The sequence below is a fragment of the Prionailurus bengalensis genome, chromosome B3, assembly GCF_016509475.1.
Source record: "Prionailurus bengalensis isolate Pbe53 chromosome B3, Fcat_Pben_1.1_paternal_pri, whole genome shotgun sequence".
Lineage (NCBI taxonomy): Eukaryota > Metazoa > Chordata > Mammalia > Carnivora > Felidae > Prionailurus > Prionailurus bengalensis.
The window spans coordinates 79,509,525-79,528,533 of NC_057355.1; positions in this window are offsets into that span (position 1 = coordinate 79,509,525).

Consider the following 19,009-nt stretch of genomic DNA (forward strand, 5'->3'; position numbering starts at 1 on the left):
TCTTCTTTTTAAAAGGGTTTCCTTAACTTCTGGACTAAGGAATTTGGACACCTGAGTTCTTTTGCTTTTGAACTCATCTAAGAGATATTTTCTATCTATTGCTTAAACCCCTTCAAAAACTTTTTTTTCCTACCCTCACCTGGATGCTAAGAAGAAATTTAGTATCATTTCTAATGTGTCAGACTAAAGGTGGCATATTAACTGGTGTCTGACCATGCATGAGGGGCCCCTTTTATAAAGCCTTAGGGAAGAAGAACCAGGAGTGTGCTCCATGGAAAAGGTAAATCACTCATCATTTTGTTTCTGAGAATCGTTTGGGAGATTTTGGGGGAAACCCCACTAAAATGAAAAAAAAAAACCGAAATAGTCTGTAATTTAGATCTGGCATCGCTACACACAAATTCTATGATTTGGTCAAACTCAATTTCCTCTTCCACAAAGCTATGGATAGTCATATACATTTCTGCCAGCAAACTAGTAAATGTGAATGCACATAGTTATAGCATGAGCCATAAAAAAGTCATAATTTTTGAAGACCCAAATGGTCAAATATCAGCAAATTTATATGGTTTCTGACACATAGCAGAGGTTCAAATTTGATTAGGTAATTATCCATAATATTTTTTCCTTTCTTCTTTTGTTTTCTTCTCAAAATTTTGCATATAAAATACTTGCTTATTTGCATATGAAATTATTCTTTCAAAACTCCTTATCTTTCCACTAAGCATAACATCCGGTTAAAGTGTATCTCACTGAATATATATATATATTAGTATAAAAATGATTAAAGAAGTCACCTCCAGCTTGTCTCGTCCAGACTCACTAAAGTATATCCACTGATATTCATGCTTGCTAATATTTTCTAATAATCTTCAGAGGTTTTTTTCTCCTTTTGTTATGTTTGGAAAATATGAGCATTAGATAGCATGACTGTGTGTTCAGACTGCCAAATGCCAATAAGAACAGACCGCACAGCAAGAGAAGTGCTTTTGTTTGACAATGTGTTATACACTATTGATAATGATCTCGAAATTGAAGTTGGTACTCTTGCCTTTTGCTCAGTGATATGAAGTTTTTAAATTGTCTTCATTTCAATTAAAGAGCAATGGTTAGTGCTGTTGTTTATGTTCATCCCGCCTGTCAGTGTATGTGTGTAATTAGAACATGTAAGGTTTTAGTCTCCCAAATGCTTTTGAATTTTGTCCAGGACAACATATTTCTGAAGGTATTTGCATTTATTCACCAGAGACTATTCATGATGTTGCTTGTTTTCTTGATTAAATAGTGTTTACTCAGAGCCTCCTATCTCTCCTCTTCCTGATTCCTAAGCCAGGAGCAGCCATCATCATAGCCCATGATAGATGCAGGATGGACCCACAGGTCTGTGGAATTTTCTTCCTGGAAGCCTTCAGCTAACATTCTCATTGTTCACATTATGCTTTGGAGGGAAATGTGGAAAGAAAAGAGTTGGGATTCTCACTTTCCCCCACTATGCAAATGGCTTAGTTTACAAATGTCAAAGTCTAAGAGTAAGTGACTTTCATTGTTCATCACAACAGCTTCTCTAGCTAATAAATGAAGATAATTGTCCTTGTCTCATACTTGAAACTGATGCTGAAGGTCGTGCAAAGGGCTGTAGAGAAACAGGTAAAGAAAAATTGATTCAAGTCTGTGTTTGTATTTGTGTATATTTGTCAACCTTCAGGACAAAAGCGGGACATCCTGCCTTGATGGAGAGAAAATTGCTGGATTTCAGTGAATCCCAAAGGTGATACAAAGGGAGATATTCTCCCTTAAGAGGTTCTCCATGAATGACCCCAGAGATGGTTGCTGGAATGCTGAAAGTAATTTCAGGTTGTCATTTCAAGTTTCTAAGAATGAATTCACATTCTAGTGAAATGCCATATACATATTTAGAAGCTCTCTAAGATCCCTTCGTAGGGATCTGACAGGAGAATCCTGTCATCAATAAGTGGTTAATATTTGAGGATTGCTAAGGATTTAGCAAGGACATTCAGGCTTCACTATCCAAGTTTTGGTTGTCTTTTACCACAAAAGACAACTTGAAATTTTTGTACTTCCCCGAGCTCTTAGCTGAGGAAAAAACATGTACCCAATAAAGGAGAACTTTTTATAGGAGAGCTTACTAGCTGGACGCTCATTCCAGGTTACCACACCTGCAACTTTGTAACCGGAGAGGCATGTGATATTGTGCTCACAATAGGAAGTGGGCATAGGTTCCTGAAGAGGCTTCCGTTTTTGTTTCATTGCCCTGTCCCAGCTTCCTTACTGTGGGGATGGCAGCATGGAGCTTGGAAGTGGAACAGCCAGTATATAACCCTAAGAACAAAAGTCACATCCTGAGAATGATGAACTAGAAAGCTAGAAGGAGCCTGGGTTCCTGGCAGCATCATGTGGCCACTGTGCCGTCCCTAGACTGCTCTTCATGGGGATTCTTATTATTGAACATAAATAAGCTCCTTTCTTATTTATACTACCGTTGCTCAGATATTCAATTTCTGGAGGCTGAGAACTATTACTACTGAAACAGCCCCTACCATTCCATTCTCTACACTTTCATTTACATCCGAATTAGGTGAAGATCTTGCTAAAACATGGTTTATTGGGTCCATAGTAGGTCTGTGGTGGCACCTGAGAATTGCTCTTCTAACAAGTTCCCAGATGATGCTGATGCTGATGATCTGGACTCCACACTTGGAGAACCATTGCTCAGAAGAATGATTTTCCTAAAACATAAATTTCAATATGACAAGCATTTGCTGAAACTACGTTAGTATTGCACCTAGATCCTTCAAAGCAAAAGCCAAGCTCCTTGCAATGGCGTCTAGGTCTATTCCTCCATCTTTATCTTTGCATCTCTTCCATGTTGACCCTACGCTCCTGACACACCCAACCATCTGTAGTTCACGGGTAACATGCTATTACTCTACGTAGCCACTTTCTAATAAACTTTTCCCTCTGCCTAGAATAGTCTCCTCTATCATGTTCTTGACCATTCTAATTAGTCCTTTAAGACTCAGTCTTCACTTGGCTAAGTCCTTGAATTAAAAACCATATGCTATGAAATAATTGTTTATTTACTTTTCAGTAAGTATAGTCGTAAGTAAGTCTCATTCGTGAGTAAGTAATTCGTGAGTAAGTAATAAGTAAGTCTCATTCGTGCAGTTTTCTTGGAGTGCAGTCTAGGGCATTCAGGCCTTCGCCTTCATAGCCCTAGTGCCCACCACAGGTGCTGAAACATAGGAGATACTCAGTACAAAGGCTTGCTGAGTGGAAGACTATTTGCCGAAGCATCAGCAAAGCTATGTGTTTATGGTATAGTTCTTTTTATACACTTGGGCTGTAATAGAACCTCCCTCTTACTGTAGATCTGTTTATTGTTTATAAAATATACAATTTAATACTTTATTATAATCACTTTCATCACTGTTTAAAAATAAATTTGATGGGTGACCTTTGAACGGAGTCCTTTGCAAGGGACAAAGCCCTTATTTTCTCTCTCTCCTTTTTATTTTATTTTATTTTTTTGATGTAACAGAAATTGAAACCAGAAAATTCTCACAGAACAGATGCCCTTGCAATTGAAAAGCACTCCCTCTAATAATGCTTGGCATAATTTTTGTTAGGTTTGTATCTCTGGTATAATTACATGATGATTTTAATGGAAATTATAAAGAAGTATTTTACAAAGGAACAGAATATTTTATGTGTAGTTATATGTAAATTTACTCTTATAAATATGCAAGCTTTCTTTCTCACATGGGTATTTGCTTAAGGATCACTCTGATAAATGCAAACAAGACTCATATTATTTATTAGAAGATTGCTGAGATATATAACAGTAATTGTCATACCACTCTGTAGAATTCACTTCCAGAATCTGCTGTTGTTCCTATTGACTGATAATGCACAGTAAAAATTGCCACATTTTAAAATTCTGTTGAGATATTAAAACATCTAAGTTTTATTTTCTTCAGATGCATAAAGCATTTTTATATGCATGTTGCCATTTACCAAGCCAATCTGGCTTTCAAATGAGGCAATAGCTCTAGTTTGTGTGGTATGATTTCTGAAGGTATCATTCATATCAGTGTTAATTGAATAATAGATAAGAGAAAAATACCAAAAGATAAAGGAAGCCTAATCTTTGGAACCTGGTATTATATGATAGAACATACCATAAGAGGAATGTTTCAGTACTAGCTATGTTTTCCCAAGATGAAGTTGGAGGTGCAAATAATGCTAGTGTCCATTTCAGAGTGAGAGATACAAGATTAGTCTTTCCTCTTACAAGCTAAATAGCAGCGCTTCCACAAGAAAATTAAAAAACAAACAAACAAACAAAAAACCCTTGAGTTCAGTTCACTTCAATTAATATAACAAGCACTTGTTAAGAGTCTTCTACTTCATTAGAACGGTTTAGATACTCTGGGAAGCACATGAATGCATAGATGCATAAGAACATATGGGTAAACACTAAAATTATATTGCAATGCTTGGTATTTTAGGCCAACTTCAGAAGAGCAGTGGCGTGAATTCAGCCACAGCAAGTGCCCATTGCTTATTTCCTGATTCCCTGTGCATCGAAATGTTTGATTACTGAAGAGATCCTCTTGTTTCCTAGGTGAAAATAAGGAAAGGGCATGATGGGTCCCTAAAGTGATACTTAGCTGTTGTCAGAAGACTGTCCTTAAAAGTCATTTAAATTCTGAGGTGTGGTCAGAAAATGATAGGAGATTAGATACCTCTCAAGACATAAATCATGTATTGTTGAATTTTCTAAGATAGACACGCTGTTTCCCTTTTCCTTCATTTTATGGCATAATACCATGTTGGAATAATCAGGTAGCACATTAACACTGAGACAGAGGAAAGTCCCAATGCTTTGATTGTATGGCTGGCACCATGTCTTTATGTCAGTCCTGAAATCGAGAATCAGAGTCCTCTCCAGGGTAGTGCCCATGGGGGTAGTTCCTCCAGACCCACCCTTGGTCTGCGTTTTCTCATGCAAGTAGCTACTAGGGAGAGTAAGGAAATTAACTCTTTAGGCATTTTGTCCTAGGGGAACCCCTGGCTTTGAAACATGTATACATCTTTCCCAATTACCAAGCAAATAAGACTGTCTTGCTGTCTGTCTCAGGTATGTTGCCTTTATGTGATTTATTTGTTTCACCACAGCTATTTTTAGCCCGATTGTATTTTTAGGAGTGTAGATGGTATCAATGCCTTGTGCACAGACACTTTTCCACGTGTATACCTTCCCCACCGATTGGGCTCCGTCAATTCAACGTGGTTTTCACCCTATGGGGGTCATTCCCACAACACACTTGATCTAGACATTTAATGTTGGGCTACCACAGTCCCTGTCTTGACTCTTTACCCTTGGACCTACCTGATGGCTTTTGGACTGAATTTTCTTACAAAGGGAAGGAAAAGGAAAAACAGGAAAAACCTTTTTGTTAAGTCCAACTTGTTTTTATGTATTAAAATCATTTATAAGTATTCAGAAGGATTTTTAAAAATTGGTCCTTTGAGAACAAGTCTCCTGCAGGAAAGTAGGTTTAGATCTATTCCACAACTATAGTTTTAAATACCAACAAAACAACTATCAGGGTTGGGATATGCTAACAAAACAATATTACCTTTAGTTTCAGCCTCGGATTGGACCAAAGAGAAGCAGATAGAGTGAAGAAATTGTTTCAATTAAATCATACATAGGATTAGAGGGTACCCAGGAAAATAAAGACAAGATATAAACTATCAGTAGAAAGGGTCAAAACTTAGACTGTCCAGTTCTGATGGCCTAAATCTTGAGGTTCAGGTAGATTCTAAATAGCTCTACCTTCTTCAGATCCCATATATAGAGATTTTAATACCCTAACAATGGTTTTAGATGAAAGTAAACAGTACTTGAAAATATTGACAATATTTGAAATACTCTTCAAAGTGCATAGGGAATTTTTTATCTTTAATTCTTCCTTTAAATGTTCTTGGTTTCTGGCAAGCCCTCATGTAGACAGACTTCTCTTCTGTTTATTGACTTTTTAAAAGTTTATTAACTTCTCACTATGTGCTAATTAGGTAGATAAGTTCAGTGTCATGTGTCAAGTGCTATGATCCAGATAAGAGCAGGAATCTCTGGATGCACATATGATCATCCCCTCATGGTATGTTCAGAAGAGGTTCCCTGGAGCCTATTTGTGAGGACCACATTGAAGGGAGTCAAGTGCAAATAAGTATGGGGTCAGGAGGTATGGTAACTTAGAAGCTTGAGAAAACGTGTTCACAGAATCATAAGTCATTCAGTTGTTGGTTCTTAGTATCTAAGGTGGGGGAAGGTTGTAAAAGGCAGTATTCTAAAGGTGTCCCATCAAGATTTGTTTACCTTAGTTATTAAATCAAGCCCTGATCTAAGGGCTGCTTGAAGAGACTTTGTAGATGTAATTAAGATTAAGTTACTGAAAATGGAGAAATTATCTTGGGTTATTGGGTGGGGTAAATCTAATCACCGGAGTCATTCAAAGCAGGCAATTTCTCCAGCCGGAGTCAGAGAGATGCAGCCAAGCAAAGAGGAAGAAGGGAAAGTAAGACACGGGATGCATGAGAAGTAGTTGACCTGCTGTTGATGGCTCTGAAGAAGAGAGACAGCAGTCAGAGAATGTGGGTGGCCTCTGGAAGCTGAAAATGACTGTCAGCTTAAGGCCAGCAAGGAAATCAGGAATTCTATAAAAGCAAGGAACCGAATTCAGCCAATTTGAATGATCCTGGAAGTCGATTCTTCTTAGAGCCTCCCAATAAAAGCCCAACTAGCTAAGACTTTATTTTAATTTTTGTGAAACCAGGAACAGAGAAACCAGCCTAGTCTGACTTCTAATCTTCGGAACTGTGAGTTAATAAGTTGGTGTTATTAGAGGTTGGTGTTCAACCTCTAAATTGTGGTAATTTGTTATGGCAGCAATAGAAAACAAAACAGGAGTAATTGTGAAAAATGACAGTAGAAGCAGTGATTCTCAACTGTACCTAATATTGCTCCTGGTGGGGGGGGGCGGCATTTGGCAAAAAAATAGAGACATTTTTGTTTGTCACTACTGGGACAAGGGGTAGAGTGGTTGAGGAAGATCGGGACATGTTTCCTACTGGCATCTAGTAGGTAAAGGCCGGGGATACTACTAAAATTCTATAATGCACACCCCATAGCGAAGTATTATGTGGCCAAAAATATCAAGGGGAAGGTTGAGAAATTCTAGATGAAAGTTAGGCAAGTATTGGCTGGATCATCAAAGGTCTTAACAGAATTTGCATTTTATCTCCAAGGCTATGAACAGCCATGGAAACTTGTTTTGTGCTCTTTTCTCCCTCTAGCTACATGGAAAATATGCTATACTTCTTTTATTGAAAAAAAATATGCAGGACAAGCTAACTATTAGAAGTAGTTCTATTTACCAAACACTAACAGAAAAAGTAGCTAATAAACTAAATCGTATCAAACTTCTTTGTTTCTAGTCTAACATAAATAATTATGTTTTATGATGCAAGTGGTGATTTAAAAATTAATAATAATTGCCAAAAAATGACTTATAATGTGCAGTCATTCTTAAAACAGGAAGCCTAATGATATTTTTGAAAAAAATATTTAAAATATTTTTTAATGTTTACTTTTGAGAAAGAGAGAGAGAGATTGAGAGAGAGAGAGAGAGAGAACATGAGTGGGCAGGGAGCAGAGAGAGAAGGGGACAGAGAATCCTAAGCAGACTCTGTGCTGACAGTAGAGAGCCTGATGTGGGGTTTGAATTCACAAACCATGAGATCATGACTTGAGCTGGAGTTGGATGCTTAACTGAATGAGCCACGCTGGTGTCCCTGAAAAAGTATTTTAAAGAAAACACCAGAAGAAAGTGGTCACATAATTAATTTCCTGTGTCTTTGTCTTTGTGAGGATGGCTCATCACATTAGTGATTTTTCTTATACACAAAATCCTCTGCTTGCTTAGTTCACTGTGTAATTGGGCTATTGAGCGTCTACTTCCTTTAAATCCTTTTGCCTTAATCTTTTACCTTTTCTTTTTTTTAAGTTTATTCATTTATTTTGACAGAAAGAGAGCACATGTGCATGGGGTTGGGGGGAGGGGCAGAGAGAGGGAGAGAGAGACTCCCTAGCGGGCTCTGCACCATCAGCACAGAGCCTGACACAGGGCTCGAAGCCACAAAACCGTAAGATCATGACCTGAGCCAAAATCAGGAGTCAGAGGCTGAACCGACTGATACACCCAGGGGCCCCTACATTTTCTTTTTAATAAGTAGGAGCACAATTGCTGGCTCTCATGGCTAAGACTATGTTTGTATATATATTTTTTTAATTTATCTGCAACCTGCATTCTCCCAATAACCCTAAGACTGTTGATTCTGTATGTGACTTAAAAAGTCAGGAATAAAAAGAAGGTCTCTTTTATCTTCTTAATCTAATTAAGCTAATTACCATGTGTCATGTTGATACGGATAATTGATGAGAATAATTTGAATGTCCAGGTGGTATTCATTTTCACTAACACGATTAAAACTTCAAATGAAAATAATACTAAAATATATTAACCATATATTCACTTAGTATGTGTTTGACTTACTTACCACAGACTGATTTCTCCTCCTTTGATTTTTAAAAATGTTTATTTATTTATTTTTGAGAGAGAGAGAGAGAGAGAGAGAGAGAGAGAGATGGAGAAAGAAAGAGAGGGGATGAGCAGGGGAGGGGCAGAGAGAGAGGGAGAGAGAGAAAAAGAATCCCAAGAAGGCTTCCTGCTGTGAGTGCAAAGTCCAGATGCTCAACCAACTGAGCCACCCAGGCACTCGATGATTTTTCCTCATTCAAAGTAATGGTTCCTAGTGACTTGTCCTTGTTGATTATTCAATTGTATTATTTTTTGAATTATTAAATTTCATAGTTAATGGTACCTTATCATCATTGGTGCCTACAGGCCCTCTTATTTTTATTGATTTATTTAGTTTGTATGTGTTTATGCTAAATGAGTACTTTTTTTCCCCTAGGGACTTTAAATTCATTTAAATGGTATAGAGTTATGAATTTCATTATGTTTTATTTTTCACTAAGCATTCTATTTTTGAGTAGTTCTATTTACCAAACATTATCTACATATTCTACCTGTGTTCATTCCCTGATACTAGCTCTCCCAGTGATGCACATCCAAGTGATCTTCAACTCTCACCACATAAATGATGCTACTATGACATCTTCATAAATAAACATGGACACTTATTTGCCTAAGCATGTAGGGCACATCAGCAATTTCTTTGGGATACATACCATGGAGCAAAAATTCAGAATTATAGGATATTCATCTTCTATAATTAACTAAACTATGTCAGCAATCTGTACTCAAAGAATACTCTAGTTTACCAGCAGCAACAGAGGTATCATCAGTTTTCTGGTTTTGTTGGTGTTTTAGCTATGAAATAATAATACTTTAATTGAAAATTATGTTTATTTGATTATTCATAGCTTTGAACATTTCTTCATGTGTGTGTTAGATTTTGGGGTTCCCTTTTATGAAAATTGCCTGGTCATGATCTTTGCTTGCTTTTCTATAATGTTGCTCTCTGTCTCTTGTTAATTTGTAGGAATTCCTTATACATTACAATAAACCCTTTGTAAATGTTGTACATTGCACAATATATTCTCAATTTTGTCTTCTGTATATTAACTTTGTCTAAAGTTACCATCATTGAACAGAAAGCCTTAATAATGATTTAATAAAATTCATCTCTTCCTCATCCACATGGTTGTGGCTTTAAGTTTTGTTTTTTTGTTCTTTAAGTCATTTGCTGACCTTGGCTCTCAAAGATATTTGCCCACATTTTACTCTATTAACTTTATAATTTTCCCTTAGAAATATGAGTGGTTTTAATTAACTTTTTTGGTTTCAAAATATTTTAGACTTAAAGAAAAATTGTGAAACTAGTTCACAGAGTTCCAATATATCCCACACCCAGTATTTTCTATTGTTTATATTAGTATGTTATGTGATGCCATTAATGGACAAAATTGATATGTGATTAGTAAAGTTCTTGATTGATTCAGAGTTCTTTAATTTTTACCAAGTGTCCCTTTTCTCTTCCAGGATCCCATCCCACTTCTCCTTAGGCTTCTTTTGGCTGAGACACTTTTTCAGACATTTCTTGTTTTTGATGACCCTGACAATTTGGAGGAATGCTGGTCAGATATTTTGTAAAATGATCCTCTACTGGGATTTTTCTGATGTTTTTCTCAGGCTTAGGCTGGGGTTTTGGGTTTTGGAGAAGATGATTGCAGAGGTAAAGTGCCATTTTCACCATATCCTATCAAGGGTATATAGTTTCAACATGATTTATCCGTGTTGAGATTGACCTAATCACTTGGCTGATACAGTGTTGATCATGTTTCTCCACTGAATAGTTTACTGTTTCCCACCCCCTATCCATACTGTACTACCTTTTAAAGGAGGCCACTGTGCTCAGTCCACTAAGAAGTAGAGAATTATACTCAATCTTATTGAGGGTGAAGTATCTACAAAAATTAGTTGGAATTCATCTATAGAGATTTGTCTACTCCTCTTATTATTTGTTTATTCAATCATTTATGTATAGTAGTATGGACTCATGGATATTTATTTACACATTGGGTAAATCCATTACTACTTTATTTATTGTGATACTCAAATTCTGCCAGCTTTGGTCTTTGGGAACTCTTTCAGTTGGCTTTTACACCCCTTGGACATATTCCAATCATCATGAATTCTTTGAGTACTTCCATATTTTCTGCCACTGCAAGATGTGCCAGGCATATCTTGTGTATTTTCTGCCCTAGTCCCAGAGTCAGCCATTTGTCCAAAGAGTCTTGGTTTCTTTTACAGGAAAATGGTATTAGAAATCCAGATCTTAGCACTAGATATACTCATTGCTGCTGGTGTGTTATGGGTTTTAGGTCCTCTCAGCTGACAAAACAAGGAAATAAAATCATGTTATAAATATATATTATAATCTCCACATATAATGGAAATCTCCACATACATGCAAATCTATGAGTATTTCCATATATAACCATCTGTACCTATACTAGGCTAAACATGAGTGCACACTGATGTCTCCAACTCCAATCAAATACCGCAAGCATCATTCCAAGCCTCCTTTCTTATCTGTAACTTCCCAGTCCAATAATAACTTATCATTCACTGTCCATTTAACTATTAAATTCTGGTAAATATGTTTATGCTTCAGAATGGTTAGCTTGTAGGTCCACGGAAAACAAGTTTATCAACTAGACTACAGTGCTTAATTACACTTACGTTTTTCTTCAGTCTTACATACTCCATTCATTTCCAAAGTTACTTAGGTCAACACCTTCTTACCCACCTCCAGGGAGATAGTTTCAAACTTTTGTATACAGTTATGTTATTTTACCATATTTTGCATTTCATCCTGACCTCTTAAACTTCTTAACATTTGCATGTATTAAGGTTAATTCTTCGGGATGTGACATTCTATTGGTTTTAACAGATGCATAATGCCATGAATCCCCCACTATATTATCATACAAAACAATTTTACTGCCATAAATAATTCCCTATACAATCCTCTCCCCTACCCCTACTCCTGATCTTTTGACAACCACTGATTTTTTCTGCCCCAATTTTTTTGTCTTTCCAGAATGCCAAGTTAATAGAATTATGCAGCATAAAACCTTTTCAAAATGGATTATTTCACTTGGCAATATGCACATAAGATTCATTCATGTCTTTGTATGATGATAGCTTATTCCTTTTTTTTTTTTTTGCTGTATAGTTTTCCATTGTCTGAATGTACCATGGTTTAGCCATTCACCTTTTTGAAGGACAACTTGATTGCTTCCAGTTTTTGGTACTTGTTCATAAAGTTGATGTGAACATTCATGGGCTGATTTTTTGTGTGGACATAAGTTTCAAATCAAATCCAGAAATTGCTAGATCATATGGTAAGACAATATTTAGCTTTATAAGACACTGCCAAATTGTCTTCGAAAGTGAATGTACTATTTTGCATTCCCCATAGCAATGAATGAGTTTCCATCTCAGCATCTTTGCCAGCAATTGATATTGTCAGTCTTTGTTGGATTTTAGCCATTCTAATGCATGTTTAGTTGTATCCCATTGTTGCCTTAATTTGCATTTCCCTAATGACAAATAATGCTGGAAACATTTTCATACACTTATTTTCCATCTGTATATCTTTTTTGGTGAGGTGTCTGTTCAAATGTTTTATTCATTTTTCTAATTGGGTTGTTTGTTTTTTTTATTGTTGACTTTTAAGAGGTCTTTATATACTTTGGATACAACTCCTCTATCAGATAAGTGTTTTCCAAATATTTTCTCCCAGTTCATGGTGCATCTTTTCAGTCTCTTAAAAGTATTTTACAAGGAGCCAAAGTTTTTAATTTACTGAACTGCAACTTATAATTTTTTTTCTTTCATGGATCATGCTTTTGATGTTTTCCCTAAAAGTTTATTACCAACCACAAAGTCATGTAGATTTATTTTTATATTTTCTTCTAAAAGTTTTATATTTTTCTCTTTTGCATATGGTTCTATTTTGAGTTAATGTTTCTAAAGGGTGTAGGTCTGTATCTAGAGTCTTTTTTTTTTCACAGATGGACACCTAAATGTCCAGGACCATTTGTTCAAAGGGCTATCCTTTCACCATTGAATTGCCTTTGAATCTTCGACAAATGTCAGTTGGCTACATTTGTGTGAGTCTATTTCTGGGCTATTTATCATCCATTGATTAATGTGTCTAATCTCCAATAACATGCTGTCTTCATTACTGTAGATTTATAGTAAGTCTTAAGTAGGGGGGTCTCCAACTTTGTTCTTCATTATATTGTGTTTGATAGTCTAAGTCTTCTGACTTTCTACACAAACTTTAGAATAATTTTTTCGATATCTATAAAATAGCTTGCAGATATTTTTATTGAGATGTGTTGAATGAATAGATTGAGTTTGAAAGAATTGGCATTTTAATATTGAATCCTCCATCCATGAACATGGAACATCTATCCATTTATATGTATATATTTTATTTCTTTTATCAGTGTTTTGTAACATGTATAGGTTTTTAATATAACCAAGTTGACCTTTGTGTATGATCTTGGTAAGGGATCTGGTTATGTTTTTCTTCAAGCACTGAACACCATGTACTCAACAATCCATACTCCCTGGTTGATTTGTGACTTTACTCTTATTGAATATTTAATTCAATAGACACATTTGCTTTTAAGGTCTATAGTTTGCCCACTGGATTTTTAATATTTTGCATCCATGTTATGTATAATTTTCAGACCAAATCTTTGAAATGAGTCCTATTATGTGGTAGGAAAGTCACATTCTCTCTTTTTAATGTTGAATTAAAGATTCAATTCAAATATTTTATTTAAAAATTTTTTGTTTTAAAATTTTATTATAAAATTTTAAAATTAGTTAAAATTTAAGTAAATATGTAGAGTCTCAAGAATTGCTAATTGGAGTTTTGATTAGAATTTCACTGAATTTTTGGAGAATTTATATCTTTATATAAATGGAAGAATAGGAAGTGTTCAAGAACATGGACTACCTTTAACATATTTAACTTTTCTTGTATCCCATGCTAAATTTTTCTTTATTAAATGTTGTTTTATTTTTAAAAATATTTAAAATGTTTATCTACTTTTTGAAAGAGAGAGAGAGAGAGAGAGAGAGAGAGAGAGAGAGAACATGAGGAGCAGAGAGAGAATGTAGAATATTCGAAGCAGGCTCCAGGCTCCAAGCTGTCAGTACAGAGCCTGATGTGGGGCTCAAACTCATGAACCATGAGAACATGACCTAAGCATGACCTAAGCAGAAGTTGGACACTTAACTGACTGAGCCACCCAGGTACCCCTTGTTTTATTTTTGCTTAAGTTAATTATCATGTACTCTATATTTTTGTTATTATGAATGTTACATTGTATTTATTATATTTTTCACTCAATTACTGCTACTTGAGATGAATGTGACTGATATTTGTATGTTTGATATTTTTCTAATATTTTTTCTAGTGTTTTAAACTTTTTTTGTAGGTAGGTGATTATATCATGCCCAAGTAATGTCTATATTTTCACTTGTCTTCCAATTCTTAAATCCCTTGTCTCTTTTTTTTTTTTTTAATTGCACTGACCCTGACCTCTAGAGCTAACCTGACAGGAAAACTTCTACTGGAGTTTCTCCAGTAAATATAAATTGATTGTAGAATTTTGGCACATAATGCTTAACATTTTGAAAAAGTTATTTGTTATTTTTAGCTTGCTAGGTGTTGTTATAAATAATTGCTGAACCATATTAAATGTCTTCTTTCCTGCACTAAGGAGATAATTATCTGATTTTTCTCTTTTAAATGATTTGTATAATAAATTCCATTGATACATTTTCTGATGTTAAACCAACCATACATTCCTTGGATTAATGCTACCTATTCATGATTCATAACTTTTTAAAATTATGTGTTCATTTACTAGTATTTTATTTAGCATTTTTACATCAAAGGTCTTGATCCAAACTACCTTGTATCTCCTTTCTTTGTAATTTCCCCATATAGTTTTGTATCAATATAAATGAGATTTAAAAATTGACCTGACATTTTTTATTCTTTTTTATGTATTAGAACAACCTTATCCAATCAGGAATAAACTATCATATGACCTACTGTTTAACATTTTGTAGAATTGATCTATAATAACATATAGAACTTTGTGATTTTAAGAGAGCGCATCTTTGACTACTGATTTCATTTGCTTATTAGCATTTTATATGGTATTGACACCTTTATATTTTTTTCTTGGACCAATTTTGGCATTTCATGTATTTCTAACTATCAGGTCATAATTTTAAGATGCTTTACTCCATATTAACTCTTGTCTTTGCTACTCATTAAATAAGTCTTCCTTTCCTAATTTGTAAATAAGATGTTATCGCTACACCAGTATGCCTCACAGAATTATTGTGTGGATCAAGACTTCAAGAATGTGAGTATTATTGTAAATAATTAAATGTAGCCAAAGACACATTATCATTTCACTTTAGATCAGAACTTTTGTTAGCTAAGTGATTAATAAGTCATCATTTTAACAGTGCTAGCTATGAGGCATAATAAATGCTACTAGAAATTCTGAGTTTCAGTTTAATCATCTATAATGTTAAAGGTTTTAACTAAGTTATTCTTAAGTTTTCTTCAAATTCTTTTTAACAAGGGCTTGATTCTTCCTAACAGTTGAATTTTTCAGTAATGAATTTGGAGCATTCATGAGTTACTCAAGTGAAGATTTACAGTTTCAAATATGTAAGTATGATCCTTAGCAGTTGAATGTCCAACTCTTGGTTTTGGCTCAGGTCATGATCTCATGGTCTGTTAGGTCAAGCCCCGCATCAGACTCTGCAGGAACAGCATGGGGCCTGCAGTATAATGAATACTACTTGGAACTCTACCATCATAAAGACTTACTTCAGCTTGGGAAAAAGAAGCTTAGTACATTGATAACTTTTCATTATCTGGAATGTTCTGGAAACTGCTAAACTCACTATATGAAGCAGAGCAGCACTTAAAATCAGACTTCTGTTCTCTTGCAACTTTCTGTGGCAAGAACATTTGTTTAAGTCATTATATTATATTCATACTGTGATGCAGACTGAATATATAGTAAAAATAGGAAGAGAGATTGGATCGACCAAAAAAATAATAAAGCTGGATATGTGCTTTCAGCGGACCATACACTGCAAGTGTTGTTGATACATGTTGAACCACAATTCCCAGAAGTGTGAATAGTCCAGTATGAGATAACTAAGGGTTGATTATACTCGGAAAATAAGTTACAGCTTCACATTCCGAGTCCAGACTCCTGATGTTGAATTACTCTGCAGCATAATGAGAGGACTATTTTAACCCAGCAAGAACATTCTATTACAAAGCAATTCAAAAACTGAAACCAACTTATTACACAAGGCAAATCCAAATGCAAAAATGGAATGAAAAGTAATGCAAACGATAACATTTCATACTTTGTATATAATGATAATCATTATTACATTAGATTGAATTCTGTACTCAGAAATGTTTCTTTCTTTTCTAATATGAATTTAATTCCTTAAAGGTTTATTCAACAACTTGTAATAAATGATGATCAATGGAAATCTGAAGAAAAGTTTCTAATGGCTTTATTACTGAAATGTATAATTTCTACAAAGTTTTCAGGTAAAACTAAAGTGTAAATCTATAAATAGAAAAATTTCAAAATTGCAAAACTAAAATGTAATATGTAAATTTAAAAAATTTTGCTAAAAATATTTTTAATTTTTAAAGTCCAAGTTCATTTTAGGGGAGACTTATATGTTTGTTAATTTTTTCCTACAAGGGTGACAGTCATTCACTGTATAATTTCAATGATTGCATTTTTTTTCATTTACAAAGGTACTTTCGGGGATGAACAAATGAACCTGACACATGTTTCCCCAATAGAAAGCTTTTTGCACCATTATGATCATGAAGCCTGTACACAATATCTATCACAGAGTATGCAGGGATTCAGTATATGTTTGGAGAAAGGAATAATTATTTCCAATTGGTAGCACAAGAGAAAATATCTTGGAGAAGGTGGCATTCGAGCTACATGGGACACATGGATATGGAAAATAAAATGATTTGCAGTAAAGGAAATAACAAGAGGAAAATCCTATGCATTCTGTTTGTGCTCTCTCTCTCTTGCTCTCCCCGCCCCCCAACCACTTTCTCTGGTCTACCCTCTAGAGACATCAGACTATATAACCGGTACCTAAATATGCTATGCTCCTTTAGAGTTCAGTTCACATTAATGTATGGAATGCCCTCACCTTCTCTAAGAAAACCTTATCTTCAGAGGTCAATCTCATATGCTACTTCCCTGGAGAGACTTTTAAAGTGTTGGAACAGTACTGTGAAGTGATCAGAGCTGTGCTTTTGGAAGTTTAATATGACAGTAGGGTAGAGATGGTTGGAACTAGGTGATAGAGAAATGCAGTTGCATTAATGTGAGGAAGCAGGAACTACATATTAGATTATACCTGTGTCTAACAAGAGGTAGAGATGGTTGTCAGAGAGATTTGATTGCTGATTGACCATACTATATTTTGTGCTTCCTTATCTTAGAATAAGGTGATTTAAGATAAATCATAAACATAGGAGAAGGGGAAATATTTGGGGATGGAAAATAATCTATTGGATTCAAGTCATACTGAGTTAGAGGTGTTTATGGGGCATCTAATTGGAGATGCTCTGTGGCCACCTAGAAATGAGAATAGGGAGCTTTATCAGGACAAAGTATCTAGAGTTTGGCCTCATACAAATGATGACTGAAATAATGAAACTAGACTAAAATGATAAGGAAGATGCACAGAAATGAGAAAAAGTTATTGCAGTTTTAACTGTGTTGCCTCAAATTTATTGTGCATAAATATCAGTATCAGATAACATGGGAAGTGATGAAATGTTAATATCTGAAGATGTTTAAAGATTAAATAGACTCCCTCCTGTAATATTTCGTTTAGTCAAAGGATTCATCAAGAACTCATCAAGACCATCTGATTCTAATGATTTGACCATTAAAAAATTTTTTTAATGTTTATTTATTTCTGAGAGAGAGAGACAGAATGCAAGTGGGAGGAGGGCAGGGAGAGAGGGAGACACAGAATCTGAAGCAGTCTCCAGGCTCTGAGCTGTCAACACAGCCTGATGCAGGACTCGAACTCACAAACCGCAAGATCATGACCTGAGCTGAAGTGCAACGCTTAACTAAGTCACCCAGGCACCCTTGATTTGGACCATTTAATGATTAAGGAGTGAAACATACAATCTGATGTTAAAGGTTAATAGGCAAATCACCCCCCCCCAAATAAAAGGAAACAATGGACACACATTCCAATGACCATCTGTGACATTTAATGCAGTCATTTTGGTAAATTCTAGGTGCCATTTTTATGTTGTTATTGTTAAAAGAGATATTCACTAGATGGTGATTAGATTTTTAATATGAGCAACCGTTCTTTGTCTGTATGTAGAATAATGGATTCATCCATTTAATAAGTTAATTTAAAAAACCTATATATAGGGGCACTTGGGTGGCTCAATCAGTTAAGTGTCCAACTGTTGATTTCGGCTCAGGTTATGATCTCATGGTTTGTGAGCTTGAGCACTGCATGAGGCTCCACGCTGACAGTGCAAAGACTACTTGGAATTCTCCTCCTTCTCTCTCTGCCTCTCTCCTGCTTGCTCTCTATCTCTCTCAAAATAAATAAACTTTTAAAAATAAAACAAAACAAAAAACTTATATATCATACACAAGTGTTAAGTGCATTTTAAAACAGCAGAGGTTACTTTATTTATTATTCTTTTTTTAAATGTTTATTCATTTTTTGAGGGAATGCAATCATGAGTGGGAGAGGGGTAGAGAGGTAGGGGGACAGAGGATCTGAAGCAGAGAGCCCAATTCAGGGCTCGAACTCAAGAACTGTGAGATCATGACCTGAGCTGACATTGGACCCTCAACCAACTGAGCCACCCAGGCTCCCCATTATCTTATTCTTGTTCAGAAACAAAATAGCTATAGTTCCTAAACTTACTTTTTTTTCTGTAATGATTCTTACTATAATCAAGTTGCACTGTTTCTGAAGCTTATATTTAGAATTAACTCAAAAATCAGGACTGAAACAAAAAATGCAGTATTACTGGTATCACCAATATTCAGTCTATTATTGTCACCAAACAAGGGTTGAGGGATTAGTCTACTTTGCTCCTGTCAGCAGTCATTTTAATCCAATTTATTTTAAATTGGACTTTTGTTGAACAAAAAGCATAAATTATAATGGATTGAATAGTTTCTATGTAAGATGTTTATAGTTTATCTACCTTAATAATAAATAATATACAT